The sequence below is a fragment of the Triticum dicoccoides genome, chromosome 2A (genome assembly GCF_002162155.2).
Source record: "Triticum dicoccoides isolate Atlit2015 ecotype Zavitan chromosome 2A, WEW_v2.0, whole genome shotgun sequence".
NCBI classification, from domain to species: domain Eukaryota; kingdom Viridiplantae; phylum Streptophyta; class Magnoliopsida; order Poales; family Poaceae; genus Triticum; species Triticum dicoccoides.
The window spans coordinates 351,014,281-351,033,925 of NC_041382.1; the positions used below are offsets into that span (position 1 = coordinate 351,014,281).

The 19,645-nt window shown below is 51.3% G+C and overlaps 1 long non-coding RNA gene across 2 annotated transcripts; it reads right to left on the reverse strand.

The window, feature by feature from the left end:
- Positions 1-2,647: 2,647 nt before the first annotated feature.
- Positions 2,648-10,399, reverse strand: LOC119354567. Of its 2 annotated transcripts, none has more exons than XR_005171059.1 (6): positions 10,029-10,399; positions 9,780-9,900; positions 3,866-3,984; positions 3,525-3,754; positions 3,120-3,394; positions 2,648-3,024 (listed from the first exon to the last, which is right to left on the reverse strand). It is a non-coding gene; the product is annotated as an uncharacterized LOC119354567 (long non-coding RNA). The 2 variants fall into 2 exon arrangements; XR_005171060.1 differs by having other exon boundaries at positions 3,120-3,262; positions 10,029-10,397.
- Positions 10,400-19,645: the final 9,246 nt, after the last annotated feature.

The window sequence follows — 19,645 nt, forward strand, 5'->3', positions numbered from 1 at the left end:
CTGCAATAACTCCACCAACCCTTCTTGATACTAAGCATGTATGTAGGATCTGATGTAAGTCTTGCTGAGTAACTTTGTACTCATGTTGCTATAATCTACATTTTTACAGAAGACGCTGCAACCCCTTCTGATGGGTTCTATGTAGACGTTGACATCAACGAGTAGGCTAAAGACCCAGGTGGTGACCCTGAGCTTGTGAAGGACCACGTAGTATAGCTAGGCTTTCCAAGCCTCCTTTATTTTACTAGTTGTCTGTACTCAGACAAGTTACCTCCGCTGCTGGTTTGTATGACTGTATGATTTGTATGTTGGGTCGTGAGACCCGTACCTTTGTGTATGTTATGTATGGCTCCCTGAGCCTTAAATAAAGTACTTGTGTCGTAGAGTCATGTTGTGATGTTTCGTTGTATTTGCACATATCGAGCATATTGTGTGTATGACTGAAATGCTTGGTATGTGTGGGATCTGACTATCTAGTTGTTTATCTTTAGTAGCCTCTCTTACCGGGAAATGTCTCCTAGTGTTACCGCTGAGCCATGGTAGCTTGCTACTGCTCTGGAACACTTAGGCTGGCCGGCATGTGTCCTTCTTCGTTCCTGTGTCTGTCCCTTCGGGGAAATGTCACGCTTTGAGTACAGGAGTCCTGTTAGCCCGCTACAGCCCGGTTTACCGGAGTCCTGCTAGCCCAGTGCTACAGCCCGGACCCACTTGCTGATGACCGACACGTTCGAAGCTGGGTCATGGATGCCTGTCCCTGTAAGTCTGTGCCACTTTGGGTTTACGACTAGTCATGTCAGCCCGGGCTCCTTATCATATGGATGCTAGCGACACTATCATATACGTGAGCCAAAAGGCGCAAACGGTCCCGGGCAAAGGTAAGGCGACACCCGTGGGGATACCGTGCGTGAGGCCGCAAAGTGATATGAGGTGTTACCGGCTAGATCGATGTGACATCGAGTCGGGGTCCTGACAGTGTTGGTATAGAGGCCATGTAGGAGTACATGGTGGGTTGTCTCATTGAAGCCGTCCTCAGGAACTGAGTTCTGTGTTTGTGATCCATGATTCAGCTACTACCATACATTGGGCCCTGAAATATGACCCCGCTCGACTTCTTATTCACCCTAGTCCTCTGTCCAGGAGTTGCAAGTAGTTTCTGGTGTTTGTAGCTTACTGGAGGCCGTGGACAGCGCTGACCGTAGGGGTGGGCTGTGATGCGGTAGGTACGTGGCACGGTGTACCGGATGCCCGTTTGGTATCTCGGGAACCCTGTTCACATCGTTTGGGGCTGTGAGCGAAACTCCGGCCGGATCTCCTCATGGATGGAACCCGAATAGGCGATAAACCTGGACTAGAGACTTGAGTGTTTAGGTAGGTCGTGGTCTACACCCACGTCGGCTTTCGCTTGAAGTCTGCCGAGCACATGTCGTGTGCAGACGCTAAGTGGTGGAAACATGTATGAAGAAGTACACCCCTGCAGGGTTAACATCATCTATTCGAATAGCCGGATTCCTCGGATATGGAAACGTGGACCCCTTATATCAGTTCATAGACAAGTGAAAGTGGATACTCTAAAATACGCAAGATAAGCGTGAGTGCTATGGATGGCGTTCTCGTAGGGAGACGGGAGCGGATCCATAGTGGTGTATTGGTTGGTGAATATGTGGACTCGTGTGCGCCACCTCAAAAGAGTTACTTGCATTCGTAGTTCAGGATAGCCACCGAGTCAAAGCTGGCTTGCTGCAGTCAAACTCCACCATCCCCTTTGTTGATAATGATGCATGTGTAGATAGATCTGATGTAAGTCTTGCTGGGTACATTTGTACTCACGTTTGCCTATTTTATGTTTTTGCAGAGAGACTTCAGTCTCACTAGTAGTTCCGCTTGGACTTCGACGTTTAGCTTGTTACCTCAGCTACGATCTTGTGCCCTCGGCAGGATCTGGTAGATAGTCAGGCTTCTCAGCCTTTTTCATTTATAGATGTCTGTACCCAGACATGATAGCTTCCGCTTGTGCTTTGACTTGTATGCTCTGATTGTTGGGTCATGAGACCCATGATTGTAATATCTCGCTCCTCGGAGCCTATTGAATAAACTACTTGAGTCGTAGAGTCATTTTGTGATGCCATGTTGTATTGCACATATCGAGCATATTGTGTGTATGTTATTGAAATGCTTGGTATGTGTGGGATCTGACTATCTAGTTGTTTATCTTTAGTAGCCTCTCTTACCGGGAAATGTCTCCTAGTGTTACCGCTGAGCCATGGTAGCTTGCTACTGCTCTGGAACACTTAGGCTGGCCGGCATGTGTCCTTCTTCGTTCCTGTGTCTGTCCCTTCGGGGAAATGTCACGCTTTGAGTACCGGAGTCCTGTTAGCCCGCTACAGCCCGGTTTACCGGAGTCCTGCTAGCCCAGTGCTACAGCCCGGACCCACTTGCTGATGACCGACACGTTCGAAGCTGGGTCATGGATGCCTGTCCCTGTAAGTCTGTGCCACTTTGGGTTTACGACTAGTCATGTCAGCCCGGGCTCTTTATCATATGGATGCTAGCGACACTGTCATATACGTGAGCCAAAAGGCGCAAACGGTCCCGGACAAAGATAAGGCGACACCCGTGGGGATACCGTGCGTGAGGCCGCAAAGTGATATGAGGTGTTACCGGCTAGATCGATGTGACATCGAGTCGGGGTCCTGACAACGTGGAAGAAAAAAATACAATCAGAAGCATACACCAACTTGGACTCGGACATGGAAAACATACACCAACTTGGACTCGGACATGGAACCAATCGGGAACCATACACCAACTCGGACTGGCAAAGGTTCTATACTAATATAAATACCCAGCTCTCAGAGATTGAACGCCCAGAGAAAAAAGTGCCACCAGCTTAGTACACGCCAAGCAATCTCCAAGCTACAGCGCCAACCAAAACAAAGGAGCCGTCAAGTATGTTCCTTGTCTCCAGTTTTCGTTCTTCCCAATGAATTCTTGAATCTCACACATGGTATTTGATACTCATCAGTCCTAAAAAAATGCAAAAATCAACCATGAGATGTAGGATTAAGAGAACTGATTTTTACATACATAAATTTTCTTTTTCATAACAAAAGCAATATTACCTATGTTTGATGTCCAGTAAAAAAATACCATGTTTCATGCATCTCACATGCCAGGATGCTCATCCGATACATATTGACTTCACATTCCAGGCCAGTCTAGCAACAAATTATCTTGTATTGCATTAAAAAAAATTCTTTCCATCCTGCAGGAAAACATTTGGACCATAATCACAAATAATGGATGCTAAGGAAAAAAGAAGAAAGAGGGACAGAGAGCGGTATGAACGCATGACCGATGAAGAAAGGCATGAGAAACTCAAAAAACGCCGTGAAGCCTATCAACGAAACAAAGTATCAGGAAAGACACCAGAACAGAAGGCGGCAAAATGTGCACAAGAAAAAAAAAGATATGCAAATATGCAAACAGAAAAGAAGAAAGCAAGAATGGAACAAATTGAAGCTCACCCTCAATTGGAACGCAACACACCATCCAAAGATTCAATAGCAATGGAGAACCCTGAATATCTCGCAACTGAACAGGAGGAGAGCACTTCTACATTTACTGTAAAACACAGGGATCATGTGGCAGCGGGAGAAAGGCAAGCGTTGCTACACCGTCGTAACGAAGAATTCACAAGAAGACGTAAGCAAGCTATTTCCGTATCATCAAAAGAAGATGAATCCATGACGGAAACCTGCAACGAAAACACTCAGCCTCTAGAGCAGCCACAAGTCATGACTTACGGTAATAATCTCGATTTTATACTTGCATTCCAAGTAAATATAAATCTGTCTGTACAACTAACCATCTATTTTGGACAGACATCCCCTCCTCAATGTTTCCAAGCATCAGAGAAACAGATACACCGACACGATCATTATACAATGATGATCACAGTAAAGTAACTATGTGGAAGGACATCCCCTGCACAATGCTTCCAACAATCAAAGAAGTGCATGCACGAATACAATCACTATGCAATGATGGAATCATATATGAGCAAGAAGAAACCATTAAACAAATAGATGCGGCAGCAAAATCAATGTGCAACGAGGATCAAGGTAAGGTTATCAATTTCATATATGTTCTTTGGCAATTCAAACAAATATATATATATATATATATATATATATATATATATATATATATATATATATATATATATAAAATTTTACAACACAGGTAATGATGGAGTAATATTTGAAGACACAGACGAAGATGAATACATGTTCACCGGTGAAGGTATGCTTAATACAATTAAAATAAATTTGCAACATTACAATACTACTTACTAAATTTAATATGCTGTATATTAAATCAGAGTGGGGCAGAGAAGTGGAAATTGAAGTCATAGAAGGCGAGGAAGACCTCAACCCTGATCCATATGATCTTGTCTACGGCAACATACCAACAAGCACAAACGTGCTCGAAAAAGAAGAAGATTGTTGTTTCTGCCATGCAACCAAATTCAAGTATGAAAGTCAGGGATTATGCTGCAAAAAAGGACAGATAAGACTAGCCAATCCAAATACACCACCGGAACTAATGAGGCTTTGGACAAGCAACGACTCTGATGCAAGACATTTTCGGCAAAATATAAGATTTTTCAATGGGCATTTCTCGTTTACTACACTATACTACCAGCTCCACAGAGACACAACAGACATGCGAACGGCCGGTATTTACACCTTTCGAGCACATGGTCAAATATATCACAACATACACTCATTTGGTAATAGTCACTCAGATCCAAAGCATCTGGAACTATATTTCTACGACGATGATCCAAGCTTAGAGCATCGATACCGTCGTTGCCGTGAGGAAATGTACGAGCAAGACAAGCATGTGATTGCAATAATAACAGATATCCTACGCGGTAACCCGTACTCTCAACAGTTTAGGAGTTTGGGACAAGCCCAAAACCTTGAGGACTACAGACTGACCTTGAACCTTGACCAGAGATTGGACCAAAGAACATACAACGAGCCAATCAATTCGGAGGTAGCTGCAGTGTGGATTGAAGGAAATGAAAGAAGAGATACTTATGACAGAAATGTAATATTACATGGGAACAACAACGAAAAAGAGCACATTCTATCATATTACGGGTGCTATGATCCGTTATCGTATCCTCTATTCTTTCCAAGAGCTGAACTGGGTTGGCATAGGAAAATCCCGAAGAGGGAAACACGAGAGGAAGATATTGGTGCTGAAAATATCAGTAATGACGATGACCCAGGTAAAAAAATTCAAATACTATTAGATAAAAATTCAATTTTCATATACTACCACCTATGCAACTAACTTTTTATGTTGCAATATTTGCACAGATTCGGCCAATGGCCTATGGGTAACAATGAAAGAATACTACTGCTATAAATTCCATACACGACCAGGCATATTCAACCCAATTTTGCATGGCGGACGCCTTTTCCAGCAGTTTGCTGTAGATACATACATCAAGATTGAAAGCTCCAGACTGGATTACATCTGGCATAATCAAAAGAAAATAAGGGCTGACCTATACCAAGGCCTTCTAGACAGCATTCAAGCTGGAGAACAGAATGGAGATGCGGTTGGAAAACGGAGAGTACTTGCCTCGTCATTTATTGGAGGACCACGAGATAAACTTCGTCGATATCTCGACGGTATGGCTTTAGTTAGAAAATATGGTAAGCCAGATGCATTCCTAACAATGACCTGCAACCCCAACTGGGAGGAGATAACACGTGAACTAGAGAACGGACAAACAGCACAAGATCGCCCAGACATTGTAGTTCGTGTTTTCAGGGCGAAGCTACAAGAAATGAAGAAGGAACTATTTGAGAAGGGCATTCTTGGAAAGGTTTAGGCATATACATATGTCGTAGAATTCCAAAAGAGGGGATTACCCCATGCTCACTTTTTGCTCATCATGACTCGAAAATACAAGTACACATGTCCAGAGCAGTATGACAGAATCATATCCGCAGAGCTCCCTAACAAGCACAAGTACCCAGAACTATACAAGATGGTAATCAAACATATGATGCATGGTCCTTGCGGTGCATTGAACAAATTTTGTCCATGCACAAAGAATCGTCCATCATGCAAGAACAATTATCCAAGACCATTTAACGAAACTACGATTCAAGGCAAGGACTCCTACCCAATATACAGGAGACGCAACGACGGCCGGACTGAAACGGTCCGAAATTGCAAACTAGATAACAGGTGGGTAGTTCCTTACAATCCCTATCTGTTAAGGATGTTCAACTGCCACATAAATGTTGAGATATGCTCAAGCATTAAAGCCGTGAAATACCTCTTCAAGTACATCTACAAGGGTCATGACCGAGCATCCGTATCCGTAACAGACAAAGTAGACGAAGAAGAAATCGACGAGATTAAGCAGTACAGAGACGCCCGGTGGGTGACACCTCCTGAAGCACTGTGGAGAATATATGGCTTCGAACTAAGTAAAATGCACCCACCAGTCTTGCAACTGCAGCTACATCTCCCAAATATGCACATGGTTTCATATCATGGCATGGAAAAGTTACAGAATGTTATCGACCGTGAAGACACGGAAAGATCAATGTTGACTGCGTACTTTGAAGCAAACAGATGGTATGCAAAAGCACGAGGCATACTATACAGAGTTTCCGGAACATTATACTTGGCAGAGTCAGGGGAAATTTTGGCAACAGAGGAAGCGAGCCGCTGTGTTCCAGGTTGGCAGGATCGTCTCAGCACACCCGGCTGAAGGAGAACGATACTATCTTCGAGTCCTCCTAAACCACGTGACAGGCGCCACCAGCTACGAAGACCTACGAACAGTCGATGGACAAGTAATGCCAACCTTTCGAGAAGCTGCAGAAAAAAGAGGTCTCATTGAGGCAGATAGCACATTGGATGACTGCATGACAGAAGCGGAGTTGTTTCGGATGCCATCATCGCTACGAAGACTATTTGCGACAATCTTGGTTTTTTGCAAGCCCAGCGACGTACGCAGCCTCTGGAACAAACACCTTGATGCAATGTCAGAGGACTACAACAGAAATTGCAAATGCAAACACACAGTCGAACAGATGGGTCTGAAAAATATAAGAGACATGTTGCACTCAATGGGAAAAGACATAGAATCGTTTCCTCTTCCAAAGATCGACGAACAGCATGAGATGACAGACGACATACCGAGGGAGATCATTGAGGAAACATCCATCGAGGTGGAACCCGAGGACACATCTTTGCATAAGAACCTAAACAAGGAACAGAAGGAGGCCTACGACGAAATCCTAGCAACAATTGACGACCATAGAGGAGGTACATTCTTTGTCGATGGACCTGGAGGCACGGGAAAAACTTTTCTTTACAGGGCTCTCTTAGCCACAATACGCGGACAAGGCAAGATTGCTGTAGCGACAGCCACTTCCGGTGTTACTGCTTCTATAATGCCCGGAGGGAGGACCGCGCACTCGAGGTTCAAGATTCCACTAAAAATAGATGAGGGGGCTGTTTGTGGATTCACAAAACAGAGTGGGACAGCCAAACTACTGAAAGCAGCATCACTAATAATCTGGGATGAAGCATCTATGACCAAGAGGCAGACAGTGGAGGCGCTAGACAGAAGCATGCGGGAGATAATGGACAGGCCAGGACTTCCATTCGGAGGAAAAACAGTCGTATTTGGAGGGGATTTTAGGCAAGTGCTACCTGTTGTCCGAAAGGGAACAAGAGCCTAGATAGTAGATTCATCACTACGCAAGTCTGTCCTCTGGAATTCAATGCGTCAACTGAAGCTCGTGCGCAACATGAGGGCTCAGAACGACCCGTGGTTCGCAGAATACCTACTACGCGTTGGAAACGAAACCGAGGAGACAAATGATGATGGTGAAATACAACTACCTACAAGTATATGTGTGCCAAATAAGACGGATGACAATAGCCTTGATAGACTCATCGACAATGTCTACAAAACGTACAATGCTTCCCTAAAAGATCCAAAGTACATCACGTCAAGAGCAATTCTATCAACAAGGAACGACTCCGTAGACAAAATCAACCTAAAAATGATTGATCGTTTCCAGGGGGAGGAGATGGTGTACCACAGCTTCGATTCGGTAGAAGACGACCCACATAACTACTATCCACCAGAATTCCTAAACACTCTCACCCCAAATGGACTGCCTCCACATATGTTGAAGCTCAAAATTAATTGCCCAATCATACTACTCAGAAACATCGACCCTGCTAATGGACTATGCAACGGCACGAGGTTGGTCGTACGTGGATTTCAAAAAAATACAATTGACGCAGAGATTGTGGTGGGACAACACTCTGGAATGCGAGTTTTCCTGCCCAGGATACCATTATGCCCCTCTGACAATGACATGTTTCCGTTCAGTTTCAAGAGGAAACAGTTTCCAGTCAGACTCAGTTTTGCAATGACAGTAAATAAATCACAAGGCCAGACAATACCAAATGTCGGCATCTACCTGCCTGAACCGGTTCTCTCACATGGTCAACTATATGTCGCACTATCTAGAGCAACCGCGACATCAAACATAAAAGTACTAACAGGTACACATGATGAGAGCAAGCAGAAGAACAAAAAGACCAGCATAGACAACACATACACAAAGGGAGAGAAGAAAAAGAGAAAGAAAAAGACCAGTACAAGCGGGACATATACGAAAAATATTGTCTACAAGGAGGTCCTAACCAAATAGGTAATACAACCTTTCAATTTCTTCTTCAAAATTTCAATTACTACTTGAAAGGATCATCATTTAAAAAACTAAAGTGTTTATATTTCAAATTACATTCTTCATTTTCTAACCTTAAACATACTACTTGGATTCTACAGAAACATTGCAGCCAGATGACAACTTCGCAATTAGAATTCAGAACTTCATCGTCTTCAAGGAGACAAGACTCATTTGTGTATATACAAACAATTCATGATTTCATTCTCATGTACAATGTCCTCAAGAAAAAAATCATTCATAGTTTTATTAATCATGTGTCAACCAAACTCATAGATGGTTTTGCTACAACCAACACTTTACTTTCAATTTAATTTGTGATTATATCCAACTCCCAATGCTTATATATATGTGATGTACATAGACTGCTAACCCTGCTCAAACTGAAATACATCTATTCGACATTTAAAAACAACCAGAAAGAATGAATATTCATGCAAAGAGTACCACAAAGTAACAAAACAAATCACAAAGTAACAAAAGGAGAACAGGATCAGATCAAATTCTAATTTTTATGTGATTCTAAAACGACCCTAAAGCTAACCTAGACTACTGATAGTTATTTCACATATTAATTATTATCAAACAAATATTAAAACTAAATCTAATCACATGTGCTTAAGTTGGATCAATATTAATAGGGGTAGGGGGGGCTAACACTGCCAATGCCGGTCCCAAGCCCGGAAAAAAGTGGAGGGGCCAAAAACAAATTAACACTGCACCTTAAGATCCCACACAAAGCACGGGCTAGAATTTTATATTATACTGTCGCTCTGGATTGTTGTATCAATCAGACAGATATGAACTTACTCTGTGAAGACAAAGCTGATGCTTTTGTTTGGTATACTAACATTGGTTTAAAATTTGTTCAAACACTACACGGTGTTATTCAGAGCTAGAGCATGAAAAGAAGTTAATGTGCTTGACACATGCAGACGGGCCTGAAGAAACTGGTGGAAGAGAAATGTGTACCTGCTTGAGATGTATCCTCTTAGAAATTACTATTGGATAGTAAACATAAACTGGAACTTCACCAAGCAATTGATTTTGGCACATTGAAGAAAATGCTCAAAACAAATTTGGAGCGGAGAGCCTGCAGATTTGTACCAGAGACAGTTGAACAATCAAAGAGTAAGGTGAGATTACAAAATGTAATTAATTAATCTCCATTGCAATCAGAGTGGGGAACAAAGAGAGAAGAGGGGAAATGACACGCATTACCTTTGCAATATTGGAGGCGACGTCACAGAAGCAGCGGGGTCGAGGATGGGTGTGAAGACGAGCTCCCCGTCGCCCTTCTAGAAGAAACTGAGGACGGGGGGCCTCCGGTGGTGGGCGACGAAGCGGCGGCTGAAGGAGGGGGCGGTGGCGACGCCTCCGCGTAGCTTGGAGACGAGGGAGGCGCGGAGGAGCGAGGAGGGAAGCGGGGGGACGCGGAGGAGGATCTCCCCGAGGAGGTCCTCGTCGTCCAGCGGCGCGGCCGTCGGCGGGTGGCGGCAGCGGAGGGCTATCTCGTCGCCGCCGGCCTCGTGGCTCATCTGGATGTGGATGTGGGGCTCGACTGGAGGGAGACGCTTTTTTTTTTAGAATACTGGAGGGAGACGCATAGGAGGGGTGAGGAATACACGGGCTGGCCTCACTTGAAAAGCTCACTGACCCTTGGATTACGGCCCAACAAACATAGAAAAAAACCCTATGCTTTTATAACCCTAAAAAACAATTACCTATGCTTCTTTTGAGGGTGAAAAAAAGATGCCTATGTTTTTTTGTGAGGGTTAAAAAAATGTCTATGCTGATTCATAATGTTAGTGTTTCTCTAGAAGAACTAATGTTACAGTTTTCTCTCTAACTATCCAGGAGGACGAGCTCTGCAGAGATCTACGAGGAAGCCGGTGTCGGCGTTCTGGGAACGGGGGTCCCCAGACTTGCCTGCCTGCGGCCTGCGGCGTGGCTCAAAGAGGGCCCAGCGCGGCCCATCTTCATCAACACAGACTCAAGACCCTCGCGAGGGGCCAAGCCTCGCGGGACGGACGACACGGAGCTTCCTCAGGCACGGCCTCATCAGGCTGGCTCGCGAGGAGGCGGAGAAATCAAGGCGGGGTACCTCACAAGGTGCCCGTGACGCAAGCCATGACGACCAAGGGTGCCAGGCGGGCGCCAGCCCGCGCAGTGTCCTCCTTTCCTTTTTGGTGCAAAGGGAGCAAGCACAGGCGAGAGCATTAAGCAAAGGCACCCGTTTCGATGCAACGAGACCAAGACCAGCCCAACGGCAGGGAGGAATGCATTGTGGAGCCCAAGCCAGCGTCACCACAAGAGTCTTTGGTAGGCGAGGACCAGCTTTAGTCAGGATAAGTGTACCCGATGTTCCTCTTCAAAATGGCCAATTGTTGGCGCCCTTCCCGCTCAATATTTGAGAAGAGGCCCAGGGCCTTTGCCTATAAATAGGACTAGCCACCCCCAGATGAGATAAGAGAGAGAGACCAAGGGGAGAAGAAGAGATCATCAGGAAGAGAGAGAGACCAAGGGGAGAAGAAGAGATCATCAAGAAGAGAGAGAGATCAGATCGGCCAATCCAGAAACAAGCTGGGATCGGATTGAGTAGCATCACACAGAGAGAGAGAAGGATGACTGAACTCCTCCTAGCAGTTCATCGCCCCAGCCAAGAATAGATCCTCGCGAGGCTGTTCTTCCTTGTATTGCTCATCATCATCAGCGCAAGAGGCAATCCACCAAACCACACTGGAGTAGGGTATTACACCACAACGGTGGCCCGAACCAGTATAAACCCTGTGTCTCTTGTGTTGTTTCTTCCATAGCTTAGATCTTGGCGAGGCGGTGGGGTGCAGGTAGGTAGAAGGCGAAATCTCCGCACGCACCCCAGTGTTCGAACCTCAAGGGTCCGCCAGAACCCGAAATCCGACATTTGGCGCACCAGGTAGGGGTGCGCCGGAATTCGTCTTCCACCGCCCCGTACTCCTCCGACCATCGCGTCCATGTCTGACGCTCGTCGGGCCCGCACCGAGCGCCGAGCCTTTCTTGCCTCCCGCGTCGCCCAGACGGCTCCCGTCGGCGGGCGTCCTCGCCGTTCCCCGTCACCTGCCGTCAACGCCGCCACCGGCCCGGCGAGAAACAAGCAGCAAGCGTCATCTCAGCACCCGTCCGTGCGGCAAGACAGTCGCACCGCTACTCCCTCGCTCACCCCAGCTGGTTCTTCGTCCCGCGCGCTCCGCGCACCCATGGAGGCTCGAGTTGCGCTCATCGCGGCAAACGAGCTCCTACGCTACCGTTCTGTCGACGACGTCTACAAAGAGTGGCTCGACCGCGTCGTCTAGCTCGTCCGCGCCGCAGGGGGCTCTCCTGCGTCGTCCGTTCCGCTGCACCGCATCCCGCCCTGCACGGGCGACGAAGCTCCGGGGGCGCCCCAGCCGCCTCCTCCTCAAGAAGGCGCCCAGGCCCCAAGGCGCGTGGCCCCTGGGCGGAACCCGCTCCGTCAGGTGCCAGCGCGGCAAGAGCAGAGCTGCCAAGAAGTCCCTCGCCCGCAAGAAGCTGCCCGGGCGCTCCCTGCTCCAGCACGTCGCGACCATGCTCCTGCTCCCGCACGTCAAGACCCCGTGCTGCTCCCAGCTGCAGCGCGTGGGGACCTGCAAGACCAAGCTCTCCGTCACCCAAGGCCTCCTGTGGCCACAGCAAGCTGTCGTGCCTTCACCACCGAGCTGCGCAGCGTCGCGTGGCCCGGCAAGTTCAAGCCAGACCTGCCTCCTCGTTACGACGGCACGACCGACCCTGCGGAGTTCCTCCAGCTCTATGAGCTGGGCATGGAAGCTGCCAACGGAGACGAGAAGGTCATGGCGAACTAGTTTCCCATGGCGCTCAAGGACAGGTCCCGCACCTGGTTCCTGAACCTAGCTCCAGGCACGATCTCCTTCTGGGACGAGATGCGCACCCGCTTCATCGCCAACTTTCAAGGTACTCACGACCGGCCACCCGCCGTGAGCGACATGCACCGCATCAAGCAACAACCCGGAGAGACCCTGCAAAAGTACATCCAGCGCTTCAACAACGCACGCCTCAAGATTCCCAAGGTGACCGGGGAGGTCATCATCTCAGCCTTCTCCGACGGCGTGCGCGACGTCAGGATGAAGGAGGAGCTGGCAATGCATGAAGACCTGTGCACTTCCTTAGAGTTGTTCAACTTGGCGACCAAGTGCGCCAGGGCTGAGGAAGGGCGTCTCTCCCTCCTCGAGCTGCCTGCCGTAGACCCAGAAGAGAAGAAGCCCAAGGCCAAGGATGTGAAGCGCAAGGGGGCTGCCGTGCTCGCGGCAGAACCAGACACGAAGCGGGGTAGAGACCAGCCCGAATCTTCCAAGGGCATTCGGTACTGTGTGTACCACGACCTCCACACCCACAACACCAACGAATGTCAAGAGCTCCGAGCCTTGCGAGAAGGAAGGATCGGCCGTCGTCCCGACCGCGGTGACCGGGGCTATGGTCGAGGAGGAGGAAGAAACGTAGGACGCTGGGAAGACCGCTGCCCGCACCAAGGGTGGGGCGATCGACCTCGCGAGGATCGCTGGCAAGACCTGCCTCGCGAGGAAGACTGGAGGGATCAGTCTCGCGAGGATCGCCCGCAAGGCAACGCAGGCCTCCCTCCGCTGTCGCCGCAGCCAAGGAGAAATGAGGACCGCCATCAGGACGAGGGGGTTGGGGGCTTCCAGGAGCCGCGCGCGATCGCCTGCATCCTGGGCGGGGCTCAAGCCCCAGCCTCTCAGCGCATCTTCAAGCAGTTCGCCCGCGAAGTGAATGCAGTCCTCCCGAAACCCGAAGCCACGCGCCCTCTCAGGTGGTCAGCGTGCGCCATCATGTTCAGCTCAGCGGATCAGCTTAAGTGTGCGGCCACGGCCGTAGTCCTCCCGATGCTTTGTTCCCCAATCATCAGCAACGTGCTGGTCACCAGGACCCTCATCGATGGCGGGGCAGGGCTCAACGTCCTGTCCGTGGAAACATTCAACAATCTCCAAGTGCCCTACAACCAGCTTCAGCCAACCAAGCCTTTCTCCGGAGTCACCGACGGTTCCACGGTCCCAATTGGGCAGGTCCGCCTCCCTGTCACCTTCGGAGCGCGCAACAACTACCGCACCGAGCTCATCGACTTCGACGTCGCTCACATTCTCCTGCCATACAACGCCATCCTTGGGTACCCAGCGCTGGCCAAGTTCATGGTCGTGACTCACCATGGCTACAACGTCCTCAAGATGCCAGGAAGTGGCGGAGTCATCACGGTGCCCTGTGAAAAGAAGGACGCGGTGTGTTCCCTGGAACGAGCCTTTCAGGTCGCATCACTGGAAGACCCGGATCGCGGAAGAAGGAGGCTTCCCGGGGCCACCCTCAAGAAGAAGAAGACATCGTCCGGCCCGGCTCCTCAGGAGGCAAGCCCCTCAGGGCCCGCGCCTGCCCAGGGGGAACCTCCTTCCATCGCATAGGAAAGCGCGCCCGGCGCCCTCCTCAGGCGGGGCTCGGGGGCTCTCCCCTGGAGGGCCACCGACCTGGCCAGGGACACGAGGGAGGCGCTTGGGCACCACATGGAGGCGTGTTTCGAAGCACGTTTCCCTCAGGAAGGAGTAAGGTAAGGAGGGCCAGACCCTCAGGAGTTCGTCAGCAAGGCCATTCAGGAGCTACAGGAGTCAAGAGTCACGAGAGGCGGCCGCCGCCTACCAGCTGTGGCCCCCCATCCAGGCGAGGATGGTGGGCTGCGCGTCTGCGTCGACATACCAGGGCTCAATCGAGTCGCCTCTCTGGAGCGCCTCTGGCCCTCGCGAGTGGGGCACTGCGTAGGTCCACCCCACAGCTACGTTCGCATGCCTTACGGCTTGTCGGGCGCGGCTGCCATGTACCGGCGCCTCATGAGGGGCATCATGGAGGCTCAAGAGGCCAGGCGTTCCGCAGCCCTGGCGGAGATGGAGATGGTCCGCGAGGAGCCACCAGCGCCTCCGGAGCCTCCCGAGGCCCCTGGGCCTGGGGGCTCGTGAGGATCGGCTTCCGCAGCCCACCGAGTCTGCTACACCAACGCTGCTTCGTCCTCAACATCATCAGGTGACATCTTTCAAGTTTCATTTCCAGCTGGGAGCGCCCCCCAGGGCTGCATTATTCCCAGGCCGCGTGGGTCCGTCCCTGCGGCATGTATCCCTTTTATTTCATGTTGTTAGCTTACTTTGTTGGGGGCGCCCCTCGGGCTGCATCATCCCCAAGTCGCTCGGGCCAGACCCAGCGGCATGTATCCCCTTTCGCGTTTATTTCCGGCTATGCGTTTGACCCACCATGCTTGATTATTTGATGTCGGTCCACGGCACCTCTTCATCTCCATGCCGACCACTTGCACGTTAAAGGGCGGGTACCTGAGCATCGCGACTCAGGGCTCTTACTGGCTCTCCAGCCCTCACCCTCTGGCCTTGTCCACAGCATCGCGACCTGGCATACCAGCGACGGCTGAGACCAGCTCGAGGGCCGGGACCCGAGGATGTAGAGTGCCGGCATCTAACCAAATTTGCAGGAACACATCACAAGATAAGGCCCAGTGCCAGGCGCAACCCGCCTAGAGGTAGGGCCCCATGAGTCCAGCGCTGGCTCACGGGTGCCCAGATACACCTCGCCAGACCCTACCGTGCCAGCCACGTGTCAGGGCGGGGCTGTACACGCCCCGGGGGCTCCTCCCGGAGGGGAGCCCCCTCCAACGTACCAGTGGAAGCACCATGCTCCGCGCTGGCTGATGACACTACCGAGAAGCGGCTATACCCGTACACATATGGAAGCGCTATACTCCGCGCTGGTGATAAACAACTGAGGGTGGCCCCCGGGCCGCATTAACCTCAGGGAGCCCAGAGCTCAGTGTCTAGCCTCATCGTAACGCCTCCCCTCGGGAGTGCTGTGTGAGGGGGCTGGGCACGGGGGCTGCGCCTGGGTCACGCCCAGACGCACGCCACCCAGCCAGGCCCCCTGGGCCTGGTTCGTCGCGTGTCTCTCCCCGAGCGGAGCCAAGGTATGAAGGCCGTTTGAGCATCAAGGGGGACTCCTGAGCATCGCGACTCAGGAGCCTAACTGGTCACGTAGCCCCTCACTCCTTGGTCCCGTCCTGGTTTCCGGTCGGGGCTAACGGTGGCTGAGGTATGCACGGGGCCGGGCTCTGCAGACGTAGGACGGTAGATCCACCCACATCTCACCTCCCTACTTGCTGTTCGTGCGCCAAGGGGGACTCCTGAGCATCGCGACTCAGGAGCCTAACTTGTCACGTAGCCCCTCACTCCTTGGTCCCGTCCTGGTTTCCGGTCGGGGCTAACGGCGGCTGAGGTATGCGCGGGGCCAGGCTCTGCTGGCGTAGAACATAAGCAAGTAGGAAGGAAAAGCGCAAATTTCAAGGAATTCAAAAGCAAATATTACAGTCCACACTGTTATCTCAATGCCAAACGCAAATTTAAACGCCTCCCCGAGGCATGATACATGTGCAGGAATTGAAGGCAGGACATGAGCCACAACGGAGTCACTTGTCGGCGGCGGAGCAGCGCGGAGTGGCTCCGCCTCATGGAGCAGCAGGGTCGGCAGCGCCTCGCTTCGGCTTGGTGCTGAAGGCCCGGAACTTCCCCAGCAGAGCCTCCGTGCGACCCTTCACGGCCTCGGCAGCGGCAGCGGCGCGCTCGCCGCTTGCTGGCTCCAACAGGCTGTCGAGGTCGACGCTGGGATCGCGAAGGTAGATGTGGGTGAGGACCCGCGTCAGCGCTGCAGAAGACAGGACACACGCCTCGGCCTCGGCCGTGGGGCCAAGGCCAAGGGCGACATCTTCAAGAGCGCGAACCAGGAAGGGAAGCAGCTTGGCGGGGCCATCCTCGGCGTCAGCCAGCGGGCTCTCTAGGCCGCTGTCGTAAAGCGTCCTCAGCGAGGAGCGAGCCTTCGCCTCCATCTCCGCGAAGGCCACGCGGTCCTCGGCAAGAACCTGGGCCTTGTCGTCCAGCTCGACCTTCCTCGCCCCCAACTCTCGCTTCAGCGTGCCTAGGCGGTCACGGCGCCTCCTGAGCTTGGCCTCCCGGCCCTTGACGGCCGCCTCGCAAGTCTTCACGCCTTCTTCCTGCTCTTGGCGAAGGCAGGCCTCTTTCGCGAGCTGGTCCCGCAGGCCTTGCAGCCCGTCCTCCAGCACCTTGCAGCGACCACGGACGTCGACCACCTCCCCCAGGGCTACATCACGAGCAGCCTTCGTCTCAAGGACGGCATGCCTCTCCTCATCACAAGCCGTCGAGGCCTGGACCAGCGCCGCCCGAATCGAACCGTCGGAGCGAATCCATCCTGAAGCCAGCTCCAAGCGCCCGGCCACTAAGCGAGGGTCGGCGCCAAGAAGATCCTGCTGCAGCCGGTCCAGCTCAGCAGCAGCACGATCCAGAACGGCAAGAGGAGTCAGAGAGATAGCAGTCGGTGGAGTAGGAGGAGAAGGCGGCAGCGCGACCACAACATCCTGAGGCGGAGCCTGCTGCGCCCCAACGGCTGTGGTGGCGGCAGCAGGCAAAGGCACCTCGGGAGTCACTTGGGCCATGGGGGCTGAGCTCGCCCCAGCCGGCTCAGCCAGGCCTCGCGAGGACGACCGGGCAGGAGAGGCCCGTGCATCGCAGTCACCTTCCTTCGTGGGCAGAGGCGCTGCCCTGGGTGGAACCTCAGGAGCTCCCTTCGGCTTCTTTGCTGCGGGCGCTAGCCTATCCAAGAGATGCGGACGTCAAGCCTTAGCAACAGAACAAGAAATAAAGACAAGAATCAAGCGCTTACGGGTCGTCGCCATTGAGCTCAGGCAGCCTCCGACACATTCGGCGAATCCAGGGCAGACGAGTACCAAGCTCCGGCTGAGGACTGACGAGGCGCCATGGCTTCCTAGGTCACGCGGTCGAAGTAGATCTGGAAATTTTGGAGGAAGGAAGGAGAGGCGCAGGAAAGGGGATCTGAGCAGCAACCGGAGAAAGCAAAGAAAGCAAAGCCTAGGCACATGCCACTCCTTTATCAACACGTGCGGTTGCTGAGGCGCCCACGTCCAATCAACCGCCACGCGGCGCCCAAGGCCGCAGGCTATTAGGGCCCGCGGCGCTTCGCTCTTGCCCTTTCGCCTCCCTGCACGGCCAAGTCCGGGCGCGCCTTGGGCCCGGGGGCTACTGTCGGTGTTCTCGGAACGGGGGTCCCCAGACTTGCCTGCCTGCGGCCTGCGGCGTGGCTCAAAGGGGGGCCCAGCGCGGCCCATCTTCATCAACACAGACCCAAGACCCTCACGAGGGGCCAAGCCTCGCGGGGCAGACGACACGGAGCTTCCTCAGGCACGGCCTCATCAGGCTGGCTCGCGAGGAGGCGGAGAAATCAAGGCGGGGTACCTCACGAGGTGCCCGTGACGCAAGCCATGACAACCAAGGATGCCAGGCGGGCGCCAGGCCGCGCAATGTCCTCCTTTCCTCTTTGGTGCAAAGGGAGCAAGCGCAGGCGAGAGCATCAAGCAAAGGCACCCGTTTCGGTGCAACGAGACCAAGACCAGCCCAACGGCAGGGAGGAAGTCATTGTGGAGCCCAAGCCAGCGTCACCACCAGAGTCTTTGGCAGAGGAGGACCAACTTTAGTCAGGATAAGTGTACCCGATGTTCCCCTTCAAAATGGCTAATTGTTGGCGCCCTTCCCGCTCAATATTTGGGAAGAGGCCCAGGGCCTTTGCCTATAAATAGGACTAGCCACCCCCAGATGAGATAAGAGAGAGAGACCAAGGGGAGAAGAAGAGATCATCAGGAAGAGAGAGAGACCAATGGGAGAAGAAGAGATCATCAGGAAGAGAGAGAGAGATCAGATCGACCAATCCAGAAACAAGCTGGGATCGGATCGAGTAGCATCACACAAAGAGAGAGAAGGGTGACTGAACTCCTCCTAGCAGTTCATCATCAGCCCAAGAGGCAATCCACCAAACCACACTGGAGTAGGGTATTACACCACAACGGTGGCCCGAACCAGTATAAACCCTGTGTCTCTTGTGTTGTTTTTTCCATAGCTTAGATCTTGGCGAGGCGGTGGGGTGCAGGTAGGTAGAAGGCGAAATCTCCGCGCGCACCCCAGTGTTCGAACCTTAAGGGTCTGCCGGAACCCGAAATCCGACAGCCGGCGCTATAATCCATCGAGAAACGAAACTGGCAGAACCACACCCCAGCGAAGGCAAGCCCCGGCATCGGCCGGCGGCGTCGGTGACGCTAGAGCCCTAGACGGGTCTAATGCATCTATTTTTTTAAAACAATACTGCGTCTGGTGCTGCGGAAGTGAGGAGACGGAAAAGCAACAGGAAGTGGTCGTGGGCTGGAACGGCCAGATGGATTTAATTAGGCCTTTACATTTTGTCCAATCACTATTCTAACAGACCGGGAAGACCAAAGTGGGCCTAGCAAATGTAAATATCGCATCGAGCAACCTTTAGGGTACGCTCAAATGTCAAAGTCCAAAATAAAATACTAAGTGTAACCTTATTTCGAACGTTTACAATAATTAATTAAAAAAAGTCTTACATAATGGCATATGGATCAGGTTATATCTAAATTTTCGCCTGGTGCAACGTACGGGCATTTGTACTAGTAATATAACTAAATTAGTAGTGTGCCAAAATAATTGTGGTAGTGGCCTAATTAGTAATACTAATTTAGGTGCTAACTTGGTTTTAATAAAACTATAATAAAAGAAACTATAAATGAAAAGAGTAAAGAAATAAAGAAAAACAGAAAAGGAAAAAAAGAAAACAAAACAAAACAAAAGGGGGGGAGGCCCCAACCCCCACCTGGACCTCGACCACCCGAT